Raw genomic sequence first — 20,322 nt, 5'->3', positions numbered from 1 at the left:
AGCCAATTGACGACGTGAGCCCACTGTCCCCGAACCTGGTGTGGGCGGGCCGAGCCAGCTGACAGGCCGCAAACCAACCCCGCCCGGCCCAAGCTCCAACCCGGCCCAAGCCACACATGAAGACATGACTTTTGACCCAATCCCAAGCCCGACATGAAGACATGACTTTTGACCCAAGCCCAAGCCCCACATGGAGACATGACTTTTGACCCAAGGAACGAGAAAATATCACTTATATCAAACTCATGTGAAATTTCCACAACAAACATGAAAGTGCATGCACATTTTCATAAGAAAAAGACAGGGCTACATGCAATGACGAGTTCTTACAACTTTTCCCTGAAACGGCGGTGGAACACATTCTCACCGAGGAGTCTGACCATGCGGCGTTGGTCATCAGGGTGGCGGCATCACTGGATGCAGTCGGGCAAAAGAAGCAACATGAGTTTAGATTCGACAGCGTCCTCGACAGCGTCCTCGGGAGGGAGAACGGCGCAGAGCGTCACCAATGTCGAGTCCGAAATGGACGTGGGTATTCACCCGGACCCCGGACACGGAGAGGAGAACCACAACGACGTCTTCAAGAAGGTAGTGGCGCCCGCGGGCGTCGCCGTCATCGGCGCCAAAAGCGCGGAGGTTTCGCTCGGCAGCTTGATCACCGGTGTCCAATGGTAGACCCAGGACAGACACGACGAGCTCTGACTCCCGGACCCGGATCCGGGCACGGCCAACAAGGGGACGCCCGAGCCATCTGCCGCTAGACCTCTCACTACCCATACGACCAAGAGGAGAAGCCACCGCCGCCGCCACGAGACCCGCCGGAGAGCCAATCATGGGGACCGCCTCCCGGGGCCGCCGCCCCGGTATCCTTGTCCCAATACTCCGCCACCCATTCGCCACACGACACACCAACCCCGGTAGGTAGGGTAAAATGGCGTCATTCCATACCTAGCCCGGCATCAGTCCCCGGATCTGGGTCAGCACTTCCACCGTAGGAGACGCCACGCCTGCATCCCAACTAGTCCCCGTGGACACGACCGTAGGACTGCCGGCGGCCACCGCGAAGCAGAGCTTGCACGACGCCAAATCTGAGATCACCGGTGACGCACGACATAATGGGTAGGTGGTACCAGGACCACCTCCACGGCCCACCGCACCCCGTGAGGACAATGCTCACGAGCACATCCTGGGCCGGGCCCGAACTACAACTAGCCGGAAAACACCCCGATCTGCCCCGGGCCATTGTCCATTCCGGGTGCCGCTGATGGCTAGCCGGAATGGATAAGGGTCTATAGGTTGGATCCTTCCGATCTACGCTTCTCTTCACCAACGGCGGTTGCTGTTTTGGTGTGCTGGTCTTGTAGGGCCTTAGTATGACTACTTTTCGACTGCCTACTACAACAGGGTTTGCCCGGCTCCGATGAGGGAGGGGCGATGACGGCGACACACCTTCGCTTCGCTCTAGTGCTTGTAGTCATCGCCATGTGGTCAATGAACATGGATGTAATTTTTACTTCTAATATTTTTTGTACTACCACGACAGTTGGTGAATAGATCGTAAGTTTTTCCCGCAAAAAATATTGTGCATGTGAGGGCTGCAGTGGCGACAAGCGGTTCTGCACCTAGAGGTATTGTTCATAGGACTTTCGAGTATAGGTATTTTGATGCCTTTCTATTGCTTATCATATACTCCCTCTGCAGCTCTGCTCATTAATATAAGATGTTTCTAGAGACTTGTATGTTCAGTCTAAACGTCTTATATTGGTCAACAAAGAGAATGCTATATAGGCGCATATTTGATGTAATTATGAAAGAAGGGGGGCGTGTGGATATATGAATGGAAAACCATATGTTGTCAAGTTCAATAGACGTTTCTGGGTTACAATTTTTTCAAGGGGCAATCGTCTATTAGCTCCGATCCATAATAAGTGTCGCAGTTTTGAACTAGTTCAAAATGGCGACATTTATTATGAATCGGAGGGAGTAGTTTGTATAGTTGTCGTCATCTAAGACTATGGAAGAAATATCGTTATTCTAGTTGCTGGTTATTCACACAATATAATCTTCTTAATAAAAATGCGGTGAGAACTCCGATGTACTGCATGCTTGGCCTACATTAGATCAATCTAATCAGAACCGTCCGTATCCATTTAACATGTCAAACTTAAGTAGTGAAAATAAGCTAATAAAAAGGTTTATCACCGTGTGGTCGAACTTCCCATTGAAAATAGTGAAGTATAAATAGAGGACAACTTACTGCCCTTCTTTTTTATTTAACTTAACTTACCACCCTTTTCAGCTATGGAGCAAAAGTTGGCAGAAAATGTACTCCTGAGAAGTTATGAAGAGACGGCTTGTTAGCTTAGCTGATTGCCACTTTAACACCTTCTATTCTACCAACACATCCTAAGTCCCATTTCGAGGGAACGTAATCTCTTGCTTGTTAATCCTGAAATTGACGAGTGACCGTTTCATAGAACTCAACATATCCTAATTAACCATTTTTCTAAATTCCTTCTATCTCCCAAAAAACCGTTTTTGGCCTTTTGCAAGTCTAGTCCTTACTACAAAGCTTAACAACTCAAAGAGTCATCCTGCCGCCGTCCTCCTCCTTCTCCTCCTCCAACAGCGATGACGGGGACGAAGTGATTTCAACTCTTATTTGCAGTCCTGATTCCAACTCATGTGACACTCATGTGGCTCACAATATGCCATAATAAATTTTCTTTGTAGAAGACATGCAATAACAGTGTTATCATCCTCATCACTTCAACTTTTGACTGTGATGACATAGATGAAAACATGGATACAGAAATTAACCACACCGGGTATGCAGACAGGAAAGAAATGAGTAAAGAGACTGTATACAGACTGTATTCTGTCCTGAAGTAGTTCCTCTTGATGGATGGATAAAAGAAACTACTCAACCACATTAACATACTAACAAATAAGAGTACACAGTTTTACTGATAACACATCACACATCTACTGTGAAGGAACAATACCGGAGCATACATGTATACTACCGTAGAGTACTAGAATGATAGTTCACTGATAACGCACCACTACTGTAAGGAAGGCTCCTGCAAAATAAAACTGGTTGTTGAATGGAAGGCCATGCAGCTCAGCAACCACATTGGCGGAGCACCAAATGAACGGTATCCTCGTTGTGAATCTTGTAGTCCACCAGGGTGCGGCTGTCGTCCAGCTGCTTGCCAGCAAAGATGAGGCGTTGCTGATTCGGGGGATAGCCCTCCTCTATGTAGATCTTCACCTTGATATTGTCGATGGTATACAAGCCGATCTTCACCTGCGGAGGCGCGCGTAACTGACGGGCCAGGTCGGTCGCGCGGCGTAGATGAGGCGGATCGCGGCGGCGAGCAGGTGATCAAGCCGATCGCGCGCGAGGTCGGGGACGCCACTCGGTCGAGGCGTGATGGCGGCGGAGTCCAAGATGAAGCCGGCGGCGGCGAGCGGCAGGGCGGCTATGATTGGCCGCCGGGTCGGGGTGATGCAGAAGTCCCGGTCGGAGCAGGGCGGTGACGGCCGGCGTAGATCGACGGGCGGGCCGTCGCGCGAACGGCGGCGGTGAAGGCCGCCGCATGACGCGAGGCCGCCGGGTCGGGGCGACCGGCGGGCCGATGCGTGGACGACGCGCGAGGCCGCCGCGTCGGGGCGACCGACGGGCAGACGCGCGGACGACGCGCGAGGATGCCGCGTCGGGGCGACCGACGGACATACGCGCGGACGACGCGCGAGGCCGCCGAGTCGGTGAAGAAGCTGGCCCATCGCGTCGGTGTTGGAGTAGAGGCGCACGGGGTCGACGGCGGCGGTGGGCGACGCAAACCGGATCACATAGACCGGAAAACCAAAAAGTAAACGCCGATCAAAGCGACTGGCGAGAGAGAGAAAACCCGGATCAAATGATCGGGAAAAAAAGACTCTCTAGGGCAGCCGGCCAACACGGCCGGCGGACGAACCCTAGGTACGGGCGGCGCGCCCCCCGGCGGCGGTCATGGAGGCCGACCGCCCCGGGGGCGGCGTGCAGGTGCGGAAGCGGTGGCGGCTAGGGTTTAGGATCGATTTGCGATAGATACCATGTTAGAAGGGAGAGAGAGGGATTGGTGGAATTGTTCGTTGTATTGCTTGAGCCTCGTGGGCATATAAATAGGAATATAATGATCAACTTGGAGTACAACACAAGGCAGGAGGCAAGACAAATCCTAGTCTATCTTATGTTTCCTAATTAATCTATATACTCAACAGGCTGTACAAGCGGCAGTCGGGAGCTGCTGCAGTAGACGGGGCGTGCTCTGCCTCCGGTTGTTGCCGGAGTGGGTGCTGCAGGTGGAGTTGTGGATGGGGATGGTGTTGGAGCGGGTTGGATCTGTGATGGCGCTCGGACCAGCGGCCTTCAGCGGAGAGCTCCATGTGGTGGCGTTGGTTGTATTCTGTTCGTGGGTTTCAGGTGGCGATGGTTTCAGGTGGCGATGGGTTTCTGTGCGTGGCTGTCCAAAAGGAGTGGAGCGTTCAACCATTGCTTTGAGGCGCCGGCGCCCATGGCCGTGTTGGTTTTGGATGGTGGTTTGGAGCTGCTTTTCCTCCGGCCGTGCGGAAGGCGGATGTTGGTCTGTGTGCCCACGGCCGTGCAAGGCGCCGTTGTTCTGCAATGTCAGGTTCACGATGGCAAGGTGCTGCGGCGGCGGCGGTGCGATCCTTTACAGATGAGTGGCCACAATTCTTCGCGAGGGATAGGATATGGACGACGTTACGGATGAAAAGCCTGCCCGTCTCCAGTCTATTTTTGCTCCGTATAAGTGATTCTTCCGTCATAAGATGATGAGGTTCTTCAGTTACACACCTGCAACTTAATTTTTTTCCTTTCTATTTTTGCAGATTTTGAATTCAGTGTAGTAGAGAACACCCACAAAATAATCACAACGATTCATGAACTCACTTTCGAATGGCAGAAATGTGATGTTCAATTGGCATTAACCCGATTGATTTCTTGCCTGGTAAATCTCCGTTCGTCTGAATCTGGTTCCTCTGCGGATTAATCTAATGTCTATGGCGTCGGATTTGGTGCAGGGAAGGGGAGACCGAGGAGGAAATGGCGACCAAGAGGAGCGTGGGCACCCTGGGCGACAAGGACCTCATGGGGAAGAAGGTGTTCCTCCATGCCGATCTGAACGTTTTGCTGGACCTCCATGCCGATGTGAATGTTTTGCTGGACGACAGCCAGAACATCACCGACGACAATGGCATCCGCGCCTCCATGCCGTCCATCAATTTCCTCATGGGGAAGGGTGCCAAGGTCATCCTAGCCAACCATCTGGTGAGCACACGCTTCTCGATCTGTGCATGTGGTGTTATACCAACGAATTTGTGCTGCTTTAGCTGAGAGTGTTAGATGGGGGACTCGGTGTCAGTCTTCTGTTCATCCACTAATCTCTTGGGAGTGAACGGATCAAAAATCAAATTCTTTCAGCTAATAGCTGTATGTGCGGTAGCCTGTTAGCATTGTGCTTAAAAATCATACTAACAAAAATGGTGAGAATTAACTTAATTTCATTTTCTTTGATTGTTTGTTACCTTTCTACTCAGAAACATACAGAACAGAGTCCTCTGTCCAGTTCATGTGAATTGCTTTTGTATATGTCGACTAGTCATTACAGTAATTTGTAAAACAATTTGTTCAAGTGGCTCCTGCCGCTTGCCATGCCTCACCCACCCGCCCGTTCTCCATCGGCCCCCGCCCGCCGCCTCTCCTGTGGCACACGGTGCCCGACCCGGCTCTGTTTGTCTGCCTCCCACGTGCTGCTCGTCAGTTGCCCCCGCCATTCAGCCTCTCTGTGTCACGCGCGGCTGTAGCTGCTTGATGTCGGGAGCAACACCACAGGATTGCCCTGCCGAACCTTCATCGCAAACCTCACGTATAAATTCCTTGCTTGACGTTCTGACAAAGGCAATTTCAAATCTTCTGCGTTTTTTATTTGATATGTCGTGTGCTGAAGACTGAATTCTAAGTGGTACGACTGGAATTCCCTTTAAGTTCATATGTTGCAATGCTAAAACTGGATTTTGTGTATGTAGTTATTCTAATGTCCCTTGGTTCAACTTTGTGTATTTACTTCTCATGTTGAAATGATGTGTGATACTGGCAAGTAGGCGGCTCTACATCTTGCCAATTTAATTTTTAACAGGCATGAGCCCCCTGTGTTCTGGACAAGTAAGGATACATGCATAATTACTTGTTCATGTAGCAATTCTGAGCTAATAGGCATGAGCCCCCTGTGTTCTGGACAAGTAAGGATACATGCATAATTACTTGTTCATGTAGCAATTTTGAGTGAGACGCATGCATTTAGATTGGATGTTGAAGGGAGCACGCCATTTTAATACCCTGGAAGAACTATGCAGTGATATTTGGCTATTGCTTTCAGTATTAGAGAACCAATATTAGAGAATCATAGAACCTGAACGGGGCTTACTATAGTTTTATGTGACATTCCTCTATGCCATCATGCCATACTGTTCATTTTCAGCAGCCTTTCTATGTTATTTTGTTGGACAATTTTTAGTGTAATGTATAGCACCTCAATATATGATAAATAAGTGCAAGCGCGGGTATATATTTTATTTTTCATGTTGTATTCATTTTATTTGCTATGCTACTTTAGCAGTCAAATAGAATCATGCACAAGCTCCAGTTAGTCCTGTGCAGAACTGATGTAGAAGTGTATTCTATTGACTCCTTATTGACTGTTTCAGACTTAGGATCGTAGGGAAAGTATGGACTGTGATTCATATCAGAACTGGATTGGCGGTGTCAGCAACAATATTCAAGATTTCATGTTTCGTTCATTTTCAAGCATCTCTCTTAAAGGCAATATATGCAGGTTCATCATTCATGCGAGCGATATGAAAGATGAAACAAAAGTAAAATGTGTTTATGCCTATGGAGCATCATAATTGTAAAGGAGTGTCATGTCGATTTTATAAATCCAATATCCTACTACTTGCAGTTTTTGTAGTTCAATCAAATAGTACAATTTTCTAATGATATTTGTTATGGTTAGATATAAAAATTTCAACATTTCGAGGTTCCGTGAGATGAGATGATGGCTCATATGTGTCATTTTGACAAAAGTCCCATTACGGTCAGATCATGTGGTTCAATTAGATAATGCAATTTTCAAAATGATATGGTGATATGGTGATATGTTCCTTGTCACCTGAATTTGTGCATGAATTGGCTACATATCTGCAAAGCTAACTAAATAAGAATGAGATGAATTACATGTGCAACGCTAATGAAATATGAATGAGATGAATTTCCTAACCGTAGTTTTTGCCGGAGCTTACTAGAAAGAAAGCTCTATGCCAAGATCACCACTCTCCTATTGTTTTTATTTTCATCGGTTTCATTCTTCACCAAGCCATGGAAAATCTCTATGAATAGCATCAACTAGGAGTAACTATGTTTGGTTCTAGGCCGCCCTGCTCCATGTAAGTCGACAAGTCTTCTGCAGTATCAGTCTGCTAACAAATACTCCCTCCGTAAAGAAATATAAAAGGATTTAGATCACTACTTTAGTGATATATGCGCTCTTATATTTTTTTTACAGAGGGAGTATAATTCATCAACATGTAAATTAGCAGTTCTACATGTTAGAATCCATTCTCTCCATGCCCTACTTAACTTGCTCTTTGCAGAATTCATATACTATGTATCTCTACTACCTAAAACAACCGTAAGGTTCCGTATCCCCTCTTACGTTGTCCCTTCGTCCGTCCTCTCGCCCGGTTTTTCCTACGCACAATCACTGCGTCCTAAATTATCGGGACACAATCTGTCGTCCGATCTGATTTGACGCCCATCTTCGTCGTAGGCGCGGCCTCCTCGCCCCAGCACAGCCGCCACATATACCCATCCGAGTACACCTCCCATACCCCACTCATGAAGCCGCCGCCGCCGCTCCCCCCTCCGAACCAGCGACTCTCTCTCCGTGACTCCGTCCCTTTCTTCCCAGCGACTCTCTCTCCGTGACTCCGTCCCTCTCTTCCCAATGATGGGAGACATCGGTGGTGGTTGTGGATCTAGCGCCGACGTGGCCATATTCTTCCTCTCTCCCCATGTTGCTCCAGTGTGCCCCAGGGTGGTTCGGTTTATGGGTATGGCGGCAGCAAACGCCCGGTTGGTTGTCTTCGAGGACACCTTCTGTCCATGACACCACAAGGCGAGCGAGTAGACAGGAGCAATCGCCTCCAAGATGTGTCCTAGACGAGGTCGTCGCTTCGCCTTGGTGGTGCCATCCGCTGCTCCATACGAAGGTTGCCGCCCAACTCGCTCCATCTGTCCCCTAGCTCGGCTCCCTCCGTAGGAGCCCGACGGGGTTGTGGGTCGGCTGCTCCTCGTACACGGACGCGGCCGAGGTAAGCCACCACGCTGCTGCACATGGTGGCGTGGTTGCTGGAGTACTGGACTCCTTTGCTCGCACACGTAGGTGCCAAACGGGTGCGGCGGGGAACATGGGGATAGTGGGCGGCGTTGGAGTGGGGAACAACAGGGATATGGGGTGCCGCTGGGGCAGGACAGCACGATGTTGTAGCGGGGCAGGAACGCCGCTGCGTTGAAAATGGGAAGGGAGAGCGGGGAGAGAGATTCTTCTGTGCGTCCAGCTACTACTGCTGTACAGTTGTGAGATAGAGCAGCGGAAGTGAGAAAGATATCAGGCTGAGATATGAAATGACATTTTCTATGCTACGTTGCTGATGAGATAAATTAGGAAGGGAGGGAGGGGGAGAGAGAGAGAGAGAGAGGGAGAGAGAGAGAGAGAGAGAGAGAGAGAGAGAGAGAGAGAGAGAGAGAGAGAGAGTTCTAATGTGTTATGTAGTGCTTGTTGTTTGGCAGAACAATGGGTCCCTACATGGATTTGCTGAGTGATGCGAACGCCGATGCAATTTCAGACTACCATTGTAGTTTTGGGTAACCATCAAAGTGCATTGACGATATAATGTGGCTTTTTGTTGTGCACCCAGTAGACTATCGAATACCATGCATTTGAAACAAATGTTCAAGTTGTTTCAGTTTATAAATATGTAAAACCAAGAAGAAAGGTCAAATTAATATGACCGGTAAGAAACTTGACAATATTGTGCAATCTTCTCACAAATGTTCGATTATGCCGCTGCCTCCATACTGGAGTTATAGACCGCTAATACTTATGTCAACTCCATACATGTGTATTACTATGCTGATTCTCTTATTATTTATATTTTACTACTTTTCGATCCCCAGAACAAATCTACATACATTACCAGATTTTGGTAATATCTGTTATAAATCTACCTTGAAGCATGCCAACATAGTGTACATTTTTTTTCTCCCGAAATTAATAGATTCTGCTTAAAAAACAATGTCAAATTAATTATTCTTTCATGATTAAAGAAAATGGATAACGGAAATAAATGACTCAATCAAGCAGTTAAACTTTAAGCTACTGGAACATGGTTTGTCATGTGACCATGGTTTGATGGATTTCCATGACATTATTTCCCCCTTTTGTGGTGGCAAATATAGCGTATATGATCCTTTTGGTAATACAGGGATGTGCTTTGGTTGGATGCCCAATATAGAAAGCAAATATGAGGCACTGTCATATGAGAAAATTAAAGTGTGTGTTTGGATGGGGTGCGGGAGGGATCGAGAGCCGGACACATCATTGACAGAGGTGGAGATATGAAGAGTGGGCGAAGAAGAAGAGTAGCATTGAGATACGATTGTTGTTAAACTATTAGAATAATAATATACGCTCCCGTTGCAACGCACGGGCATTTACCTAGTCACATGTAAAAAATATGTTTATACAGAAGATTTTTTTTTCTGATGGTTATACGTGCATTGCACGTGCACGCTTACTAGTGCTCGTAAAAGAATGCAATCATAGTGTTATGATCCTCTTCACTTCAACTTTTGACTGTGATGTCAAAAAAATAAAAAACATGGCAACATATATTTAACTGCACTGTTTATGACGGAAGGAAATAAATGAGTAAAGAAAGGAGGGCTATTTGTCGGTCAAACTGCATACATACTGTATTCTCAATCAACTCATGACAATACAGACCCAGGGGCTCTTAATAGTAGTTCCGCATGATAGATGGATAAACATAACTACTCAACACATTAACATACTGCTAAATGATACTGCTAGTACGTAGTCTTACTGATAACACACCACACTTCCACTGTGATGGAACAATACCTGAGCATATATATACTAACGGACAATACTAGAATGATAGTTTTACTGATAACGCACCACTACTGGAAGGAAGGCTCCAGCAAAATAAAACTAGTTGCTGAATGGCAGGCCATCCAGCTCAGCAACCATATCAAGGGTATCCTTGCTATGAATGTTGTAGTCTGCCAGGGTGCGGCCATCCTCCAGCAGCCTGCCAGCAAAGGTGATGCGCTGCTGTATAGGGGGAGTGCCATCCTTCTCATAGATCTTCACCTTGACATTGTCGATGGTATACAAGCTCTCGACCTCAAGAGTGATGGTCTTTCCAGTCAGCGTCTTCACGAAGATGCGCATCATTCTACTTTCTCCTCGCCTACACGAGCAAAGGACGAGGAGAAGGGTGGACTCCTTCCAGATGTTGTGGTCAGCCAAGGTGCGGTTGTCGTCCTCCAGCTGTCTGTTGCCGAAGATGAGGCACTGCTGGCCCTTGGGAAAGCCCTCCATGTCCTGGATCTTGGACTTCACATTACCGATGGTGTCTAGGCTGTCGACCTCAAGGGCAATGGTCCTGCCTCCCCGCGTCTGCGTCACATAGATTTGCATCTTTTCCTGGAGGTCAATGGTAGAGTCATGCTGGATGCCATAATCGGCCAATGTACGGTTGTCTTCTAGCTGCACCCCATCGAAGAAGAGGCGGTACTGCTGCTGGATCTTTGCCTTGACAGTGTACAGGGTGTCTGATGAGTGGACCTTGAGGCAGATTGTCCTGCCAGTGGGGGTCTTGACAAAGATACGCATCCCGGATGAGCTAGGAAACCAAACATCACTAATTGTTAGAGAATATGTAGACTGTAGAACAGTACACAAAAGGAGACAACAATTCCAGGTAGTAGAAATAACCCGTTTTTAAAATAAAAGAACAGTATAACCAGGAAGAGAACTGTACTGCATAAATACTTCGTTTATACAGAACAAGGTGCCACACTAAGCCTAGCATGCAAAGTTAAGTCTTGAGCAATCATTAATAATATACATGCATGGTTCACTAGTTCTGTACATTGAAGAGACTAGTTAGGTGCCTGTGAGTTGTTAGGGAATAAAACGGAACATATAGTATTATCAATCAAGTGATACTTCTATTTGGTGAACACACCTGTCAAGTGCAGTTTTTCACAGAATAGTAACAAATGTCGCTGTTTTCCTCTACTTTCCCTATTCATCTCAGCATATATACTCACCAAATTGAATTATACCCTGGGCAAACTTAGTGGTACGCTAAAGGAGAATATTGCTGCTGTTTTTTTTTTTCTAAATATAAGCTTCCAGTTTCATTTTATATCAATAGCACTATAACTTCTCTGTGGCATACATGATGGAAAAACTGTCTTAAAAAGAACAATGTTCTATGTGTGAACTTATGAATTTTAGTAGCAAGGAAAGATTCACTGAAACAGCTCTGCATTTCAGTACTGGGGAAATATTCACAAAGCCAGCTGATGAAAGGTAAAACATACACTATCACATATTCACATGGATAATAAGAGAGATGAATGCCCAAAAGTAGAACCAAATAGATATTGAGGGCACGGCAGGACAATTCATGACCAAGCAATTTGCGGACACTTCCAATGCACTGAATGAAACAAGGAGAGGTTCCAAATCCAGATGAAGGCGGCCTGTTACGAAACTGATAACCCGACCGGAAGAGCTTACATGGGCTGGATGGTCATGAATGATATTTGCCATGACAGCATGGCGTCTCGACAGAACCTTTTGAAAACATTGAACACGGGTGTTCTGGTGGCAGGCTCACAGGGACGTCAGCCTAGCAGCAATTGGTAATGGAAGATTTTATTTTTCATGCTAGTCAAGGCACGATATGGGTGTGGCATGCTGGATTGAGGGGAGGGGGTGGAATTGGTACCGACAGCGTACACGAATGCCAAATCGGTCAACAAGACTCACTGTTACAGAAGCTAGCTAGCTAGAGCATCCTTCAGAATTGCTACCCTACAAGGCATGTATCTTAACTGAAAAACAGAATATTCACCCTTCAGAGTTGCTACACTACAATGCATCGATCTTAATCGGAAAACAGAATATGCAGGCTTATAATAACTAAAGTCAACAGCATGCAGATTCTTCCGTCGAGCTTTTATTTCCATATAAAAAACGTCAACACTTGCAACAGGTAGGTCATGGAAGCAACAAGAAAGATCTAGTCACAAAGGTTGACCAACACATACAACGATTTTGGACTATCTTTGCTGTTTATTCTGTTAATGTTGATTTATTTATGTATATAAACGAAACAAGATTTCAAAAAAAAAATGTGTCAAACTTATTATTAGATTCTGTGGTGTGAGGACATACATATAACAAGAACTCCAATGTAATCCTAGCTACCTGACACCGACAGTAGGCTCTGTCGAGGGCCAGAATTCACCAAATCCATATGCGAACAATCCTACCTGACACCGACAGTAGGATCTAGAGAGCCTAAAATTCACCCAATCCATATGCGAACAATTGTACAGCGGTAGATCCGAGGTGGGAAATCGGTTAAACAACTACTGTGAGGAACACAAGCATCACAAACAAAGCAGATCTGATCAACCAAAGCTGTTTTTGAGGGGGGTCGAGCCATCGCAGCAAACACTGGAGCGGGGGAGTGGCTGATACATCTCGCTAGCCTACACTAGAGCAGAAGGGCTCTCAAGATCGCCGTCCCTCTCGTCATCGGAGTCGGAGGAGCTAGGTCAGGCGGGTAGGGTTTTGGCGACGGGTTGCTCAGCTCGGGGTAGGATGAGGATTCAAAATTTCACGGCGCAGACGAAGAGGATGGGAGGGAGAGGGAGTGGATTAGCGCTTACCGAGAGGAGAAGAGGAAGATCTCCGCTCGAGTCCGGTAGGAACTGCGGGCGGGCGGCGCGGCGGCGGCGGCGGCGGCGCTGGCGGGGGAAGGAGAGCGGTCCAAGCGAGAGAGGGAGAGTGAAGAGGAAAGGGTTTCTTTTTCTATAATAATAATAGAGAAAAAGATACCCTTCTTTTCCCATTCCCTCTCTATTGCATGGGTGGAAGAAGGAGAGGGTTTTTTAGGGAAATGAAGATAGAGGATATTTTTTTTAGTTGAAACAACGCACTTTATTTGTATTCCACCATGTTTGTATGGAGGCTTGATAACTAATAAAGTTAGGACCCCTGCGGGCCGAAGATGAGCGGTAGTACCCGCCGAGGGTCGGTGAGCCCGTTGGGGGTTTCGAGGCGCCTCGACTAATGGCGATTCCGGTCACGGTGGTGAGGCCGCAGAGGAAAAGCAACATCCTTGTGCAAGGCCGGCAAGTCTTCTGTCCGTTACTTGGTTTGTTCCTGGATAGTAACTTTACATGTTTCTTCTCGAGCCTTGGTGATTTCAAGCTTGATCGGTCCAACAAGGACGCCAACGTAGCCGGAAGCTCTTCCATGCCCTCGTCCCCCATGCCCGGCATGCCAGAGGTCCTGGGACACGAACAAGAGCCTCCGCTGGAGGCTGACCAGGGGTAGCTAAGAGTGTTGACTCTATTTCCTTTGTTACTTGTGTGTGGTAGGATGTTATCTTAGTGTAGTTTATTTGGTGGTGTTCAGCTGCTTCGCCTTCTCCTGCCGTTCCGGAGACCGCCCATTTGGTTGTGCCAAGGGTACAGGTTTCAGGCCCGCTTGTAGTCGCCGAGATGGGGGTCTAGGATCCCACGGCTCCCTTAGCCAAGAAAGTTGTCATCCTTGGCATCAAGGAAGCCGGGACTAGCGCTCCTGGCACTGTGGAGCTGCCTGAGGTGGTGTCATCTGGGGAGCCCCGTGACTGAGGCCGTTGTTGTTCTGGTACCTCCATTGAAGCCTGCCAATCATGCCTTGAAGCCCGAGGACACCGGCCTGGGTACAAGGCAAAAGAAGAAGAGGAAGGCGACGGCAGACTTAGCCGTGGTGTCGTTGTCGTCTCTCTTTCCAAAGGGGAGCGAGTTGGGTCCAGATGTTCGGAGGAGACCAGGGCCGCCATGGACGGGGTTGCTGAGAAGATGAAGCTCTTCTGCTTGGGCATCCGGAAGCTTGGCTTATCGGTGGAGCCCGGGTTCCTGCTGGTTCCGACCCAACTTGCTCCTCGTACACTACGGGTGCTGCCTAGTCCAATTATTTTAGCACGTATTTTATTCTAGTTACTTTGGATTGTACTTTTGTGTACATAGATCACATGATCACTCTGGTGTACGACCTTGTTGCTCAACGTCGTCGCTCCATGGAATCGGGCTTTGCTGCACCGATCTTATCACACAACAACCTCGCTATACCAGCCAATAATGCTAAACATATAAAGGTTTACATGCTTTTACACGCTAATTAGGATCTTTTTAAACTAACTAACCTTCCCCTTGATTTTCATGGGGGGGGGGCTTCTCCCCCTTAATCTCCAATCAAAACCCACCTTTATGTAAAAGCATGTATCTTTTTGTATGTGTAGCATTACTCCTATACCGGCCTCGTCACTACGTCCACTTCAAACACAGTCTGCTGACCCCCGCTGCAACACGATTGATGTCGACTTCGCCATCACCGACTCTGTGTTCTCCGTGGCCGACTCCGCCGAGGACTTCGCTTAGTCGTGTCATCGCTTCAGCAACTCAGACCACATCACCAACACGTGGGGCATAAAACAGCTAAGTCACCTTTTGTGATTAAACTGCATTTTTACTCCTTGGTGAGTTTGTTTTTTGTCTCTTCTCAGTGTCACTCGGGAGTTGCTCCTCACCCGCACCCGAGTCAAACTCGATGAAATAAAATTTATTAGTTCCTCAACTATATTATTTGGTTTTTGACCGGTCTACCTTTGAGCGTTGCAGTACAATCGGGGGCTACTCCACATTGGACGCATTACCCTCAGTTGCAGCTCATTCGAATTTACTTTTTTGTTGGGTTTTCTATCTTTTTTGCGAGACGTCTAAATAAATGTGCTCGATACCTAAGGCCGAAATCACTATTCTAACCCTTTGAACGAATTTTGTCACAAAATGAACTCGACGTGAAAGTATTTCACGATCTAACCTTTTTAGCAACGCCATAACCCGCGGCGTTTCTGCCCAAAATAGAAACGCCGAGGTAGATAGCGTTTCTGATCAAAGAAGAAACGCCGAGGTAGATAGCATTTCGGACCAGGTAAGAAACGCCGAAGGCGATGGCGTTTCTGGCCATCATAGAAACGCCAAGGAACCATGGCGTTGCTGCCCTCTTTGGTCATAATTAATTAGCCTTATTAGTTAGGTTGTTCATCCACATTCCATATGCACATGAAAAAGGGCAGCAACGCCATGGTCATTGGCGTTTCAATGATGGGCAGCAACGCCAGCGCCTTTGGCGTTTCTTACCTGGTCCACAACGCTAGCTACCACAGCGTTTCTTCTTTGATCAGAAACGCTAGCTACCTCGGCGTTTCTATGTTGGGCAGAAACGCCGCGGGCTGTGGCGTTGCTAAAAGGGTCAGATCATGAAATACTTTCACGTCGAGTTTATTTTGTGACAAAGTTCGTTGAAAGGGTCAGAATAATGAAAAAGGCCGATACCTGACGCCTACTCTTTGTCTCCTGCAAAACCGGTCGCAACCTGACTGTCTGGTTAGCAAGAGCAAAAGCTAACGGTCCACCAACTCACTAAAATGCTAATCGCAAGGATCAAACAAAATCAAGTGAAATTAAAGATAATGTTAGATACAACCAAAAGAGCTTAAGCTATTTGCATTTACACTCGTCTAATCTTATCTTCGTATTCTAGTTTTAGTAATGTGTGCGTAGTTTCCAAGTCCATTTTTTTTAAAACTATCAAGGGGAAAAGGCTTCCCACCTGAATCTCTACTACTTAAATCTCTACTATTTAAAAAGAACGTAAGGTTTCATTTCACCTTTCTTCCCACCACTCATGTATGATAATCAATCACTTAAGTTACTTACCTTCTGAACAAATTCCATTTTAATTTACTTACCAACCTTCTAATCAAAATATAAGGTAATTCACGGTTAGAATTGGAAGAACATTTATTTATACAATCGCATTATTATTGACAAGTAAATCATAAAGTAACGTATTAGAATATTTATATCCTATTGCAAGGCACGGGCATTGTTCTAGTATATTTCAAAAAGAAGTTTTTACATGCAGGTTATGGGGCACGAGAGGACAGGTAATCACGCCATAGCCCGGCGTGATCCCTCGAAGTACCAAGCTTCAACGGTTCAACCTATGGGACCAAAGAGTGAGGTCCAACTTTTGTTTTAATAGCCACTGTGAAGTTATGGCACCCACTGCGCCCCGCCGCGCTAACTTGACTCTCTGAGGTCATACCCGGGCTACATCATCTCTTATCTCCTTGAGACATCACCCAGGGGCTGCATCGAAGCAATTTAAATTAATTAAACATGCATATTATTATTTACTCTGTCAGGAAGCGTTTCTACTCCCTCGTAAGGGAGCCGCGTTGGACTTATATTGATCAAGGCGCAAAGGCCAATCTTGGAGTACAAGTTGGGACCTACCGATCTCTAGGATTCGGTGGTTAGATATGCTACGAGATAAGAGAGAGAGAGGTTTAGTTGAGATTACAAACGTATTACATATAAACTCTAACACCCTCCCTTAATCTCAACTATCCTAGGTTGATATTCCTCTTGAACTCTTCAAATGGCCGAGCTGGCAATGCCTTGGTGAACCCGTCTGCCACTTGATCTTTTGATGGAATGAATCTGATATCCAGCTTCTTCTCTGCAACTCTTTCTCTTACAAAGTGAAAGTAAATTTCAATGTGTTTAGTTCGACCATGAAAGACTGGGTTAGCAGAGAGATAGATGGCTCCCAAGTTATCACACCAAAGACATGAGACACGGTGTTGTTTAACCCCTAACTCATTTAGCTAGGATTCAACCCAGATAATCTCAGCAGTTGCATTTGCTAGTGACTTGTACTCAGCCTCAGTACTTGACCTTGACACTGTAGCTTGTTTCCTGGCACTCCAAGAGATAAGATTAAAACCAAAGAATACAGCAAAGCCTCCAGTTGACCTTCTATCATCACTACATCCTGCCCAATCAGCATCAGAGAAAGCACTCACAAGAGTAGAGCCAGAACGTCTAAATTGTAACCCAAGGCTCACAGTATGTTTGATGTACCTGGCAATCCTTTTTACAGCTGTCTAGTATGCAGAAGTGGGTGCATGCAAATACTGACAAACCTTATTAACTGCAAATGATATGTCTGGTCTTGTAAGTGTCAGATATTGCAAAGCTCCTACAGCACTCCTGTATCTCGTACTTTCTTCTTCTTTGAGTGGCTCACCTTCAAAGGCTGAAAGTTTTTCTGAAGAAGACAATGGAGTGGGTGAAGGCTTATAGTCCTTCATTTCCATATGAGCTAAAAGTTCAGTAGCATATTTTTCCTGGTTCAGAACTATACCATCTGGAATCTTCTTAACTTCAATGCCTAAGAAGAAGTGCAAATCACCAAGATCCTTCAAGGCAAACTTTGATCTCAAATGATGCAAAAGAGCATTAGTGGCATCTTGTGAAGAACTTGCAACTATAATATCATCAACATATATCAACATAAATATAACTGTGTTTGCCTTGTTATAAATAAAGAGTGACGTATCAGCCTTGGATGCAACAAAACCAAGACACCTCAGCTCAGAGCTTAACCTTGAGTACCATGCTCTTGGGGCCTGTTTTAGGCCATAAAGTGCCTTGTCAAGCTTGCACACATAATGAGGCTTTTTCTTATCTGCATACCCAGGTGGTTGTTTCATATAAACCTCCTCTTCCAGAACACCATGCAAAAACGCGTTCTGAACGTCTAGCTGCCTCAAGCTCCATCCCCTGGACACAGCAATAGATAGCACAAAGCCTAATGGCTGCGGCCTTGACAACATGACTAAATGTATCCTCATAATCTAATCCATACCGTTGTTTGAAGCCTTTTGCAACTAACCGTGCCTTGTACCTGTCTATAGAGCCATCTGCCTTCTTTTTAATTCTGTACACCCACTTACAATCAATAATATTTTTACCTCTCTGTGCAGGTACAAGATGCCATGTCTTGTTCCTCATAAGTGCTGAGTATTCCTCATCCATTGCATGTTTCCACCTCACATCTCCAAGGGCATCTTCTACTTTTGTTGGTTCTCCTGCAATACACATCATACCATATCGTATTGTACCATCAGTTCGAACCTTTGGATTCTTTATACCTTTCTGCAGGCGAGTTGTAACACGTGACGTCACCACTGGCTGAGATTGAGCAGGCTGTTGCACAGGAGAGGACGTGGAGGTTTCTGTCGCAGAAGATCCTGAAGATGCACCAGATTCATTGCTTTGCGCAGGAGATCCGATCCCAGACTCTGTAACCTGCTGTGTGGCTGCACTTGTGCTGCTAGAGCCAGTTGCTGCAGAGTCATTTGCCGCAGAAGATCCTGCATGCAGCTGCATGCGCACGCACGGGCTGGATCCCGAGCCGACCAACTGCTGCTGCGCGGTAGCTGTCGCCCGCCCATGCATGGGACGCGGGGCCGACGCGCTCCCTGATGACGTGGCAGCTCGCTGCTGGCCCGCCGTGCGCGCGCGATCCAGGGCGGATCCCCGCGCCGATCCCGAGGGATCTTGTCACACTGGCGTCGTAGGCTGGAGCAGATCTTCCTCGTGTTCAGCGCCGACTCCGTCTTCTTCCTCCACATGCAATATACCTCCGTTTTGTACTGGATTCTGATCATCATTTTCAACTCCGTTTTCTTCTGCATTTTCACCATGGACCTGCACATGAGTAGATGCAACACGAGAACTGGTTGAACAGTCATATTGATCAGTACAATTGTCGCCCCCTTGATCAAAGGACTGGAGATTAGGAGGAAGAAGAAGAATTTCTTGTTTTAGACGGGCTCCGGCGTTCGGATGAAGGGACTCAAAAGGGAAGACAGATTCGTCAAAAACAACGTCTCGTGATATATAGACCCTGCCAGAAGTGACATCTAAACACTTGACTCCTTTATGGAGAGGACTATACCCCAGAAAAACACATTTTTTGGAACGAAAAGCAAGCTTGCGTGTATTGTATGGTCGGAGGTTGGGCCAACATGCACAACCAAACACTCGAAGAGATTTATAATCTGGAGTGGTGGCAAAGAGACGTGTGATGGGTGTTTCAAAATTAATGAATTTGCTAGGCATCAAGTTGATGAGATATGTAGCAGTGAGGAATGCTTCATCCCAAAATTTGAGTGGCATAGATGCATTGGCGAGTAGGGCAAGACCTGCTTCTACAACATGACGATGTTTTCTCTCTGCAGAACCATTCTGTTGGTGTGCATGTGGACATGCAACGTGATGAGAAATGCCAAGTTGCTGAAAAAAGGAACTCGACTTCCTGTATTCACCCCCCCCAATCGGTTTGCATAGCAATAATCTTGGTGTTCAGTTTTCTCTCAACAAGATTTTTAAAATTGGAGAAGACTTGAAACACTTCAGATCTTTTCTTAAGAAGATAGATCCAAGTAAACTTTCTAAAATCATCAATAAAGCTTACATAATATGAGTATCTACCAACTGAAGTGGGAGCTGGTCCCCATACATCTGAGAATACAAGTTATAGGGGTGCAGTGGAGATGCTAGTAGACACAGGATATGGTAACTGATGACTTTTAGCTTGTTGACATGGATCACAAACTGACTCAATACTAACTTCATGGGAGTGAGGAAGCTTATTTTCACTAAGAACACGTTTAACTATAATTGACGAAGGATGACCTAATCTACTATGCCACTTTGATGATGAAGGCTTGATAGCCGCAAAAGCTTGTTTATTCGATGACGATGATGAAGAAGATATGAGTGGGTAAAGTCCTCCCACACATCTGCCCCTAAGAAGTATTCTCCTCGTGGCCAAGTCCTTGACAAGAAAGAAATAAGGATAAAATTCAATGAGGACGTGGTTATCACGAGTAAATCGATGAACAGATAGAAGGCTTTTTGAAGTTTCAGGAACATGAAGAATTTTGTTTAGATGTAGATTTTTA

The 20,322-nt window shown here is 46.4% G+C and overlaps 1 pseudogene; it reads right to left on the bottom strand.

The window, feature by feature from the left end:
* LOC119278776 overlaps positions 1–20,322 on the bottom strand; it is a 283,671-nt pseudogene that overhangs the window by 181,632 nt on the left and 81,717 nt on the right.

Source organism: Triticum dicoccoides, chromosome 3B (assembly GCF_002162155.2).
Source record: "Triticum dicoccoides isolate Atlit2015 ecotype Zavitan chromosome 3B, WEW_v2.0, whole genome shotgun sequence".
Classification (NCBI taxonomy): Eukaryota; Viridiplantae; Streptophyta; class Magnoliopsida; order Poales; family Poaceae; genus Triticum; species Triticum dicoccoides.
Note: the sequence above shows the minus strand (reverse complement) of the source record. Positions and strands in the feature narration are given on the sequence as shown.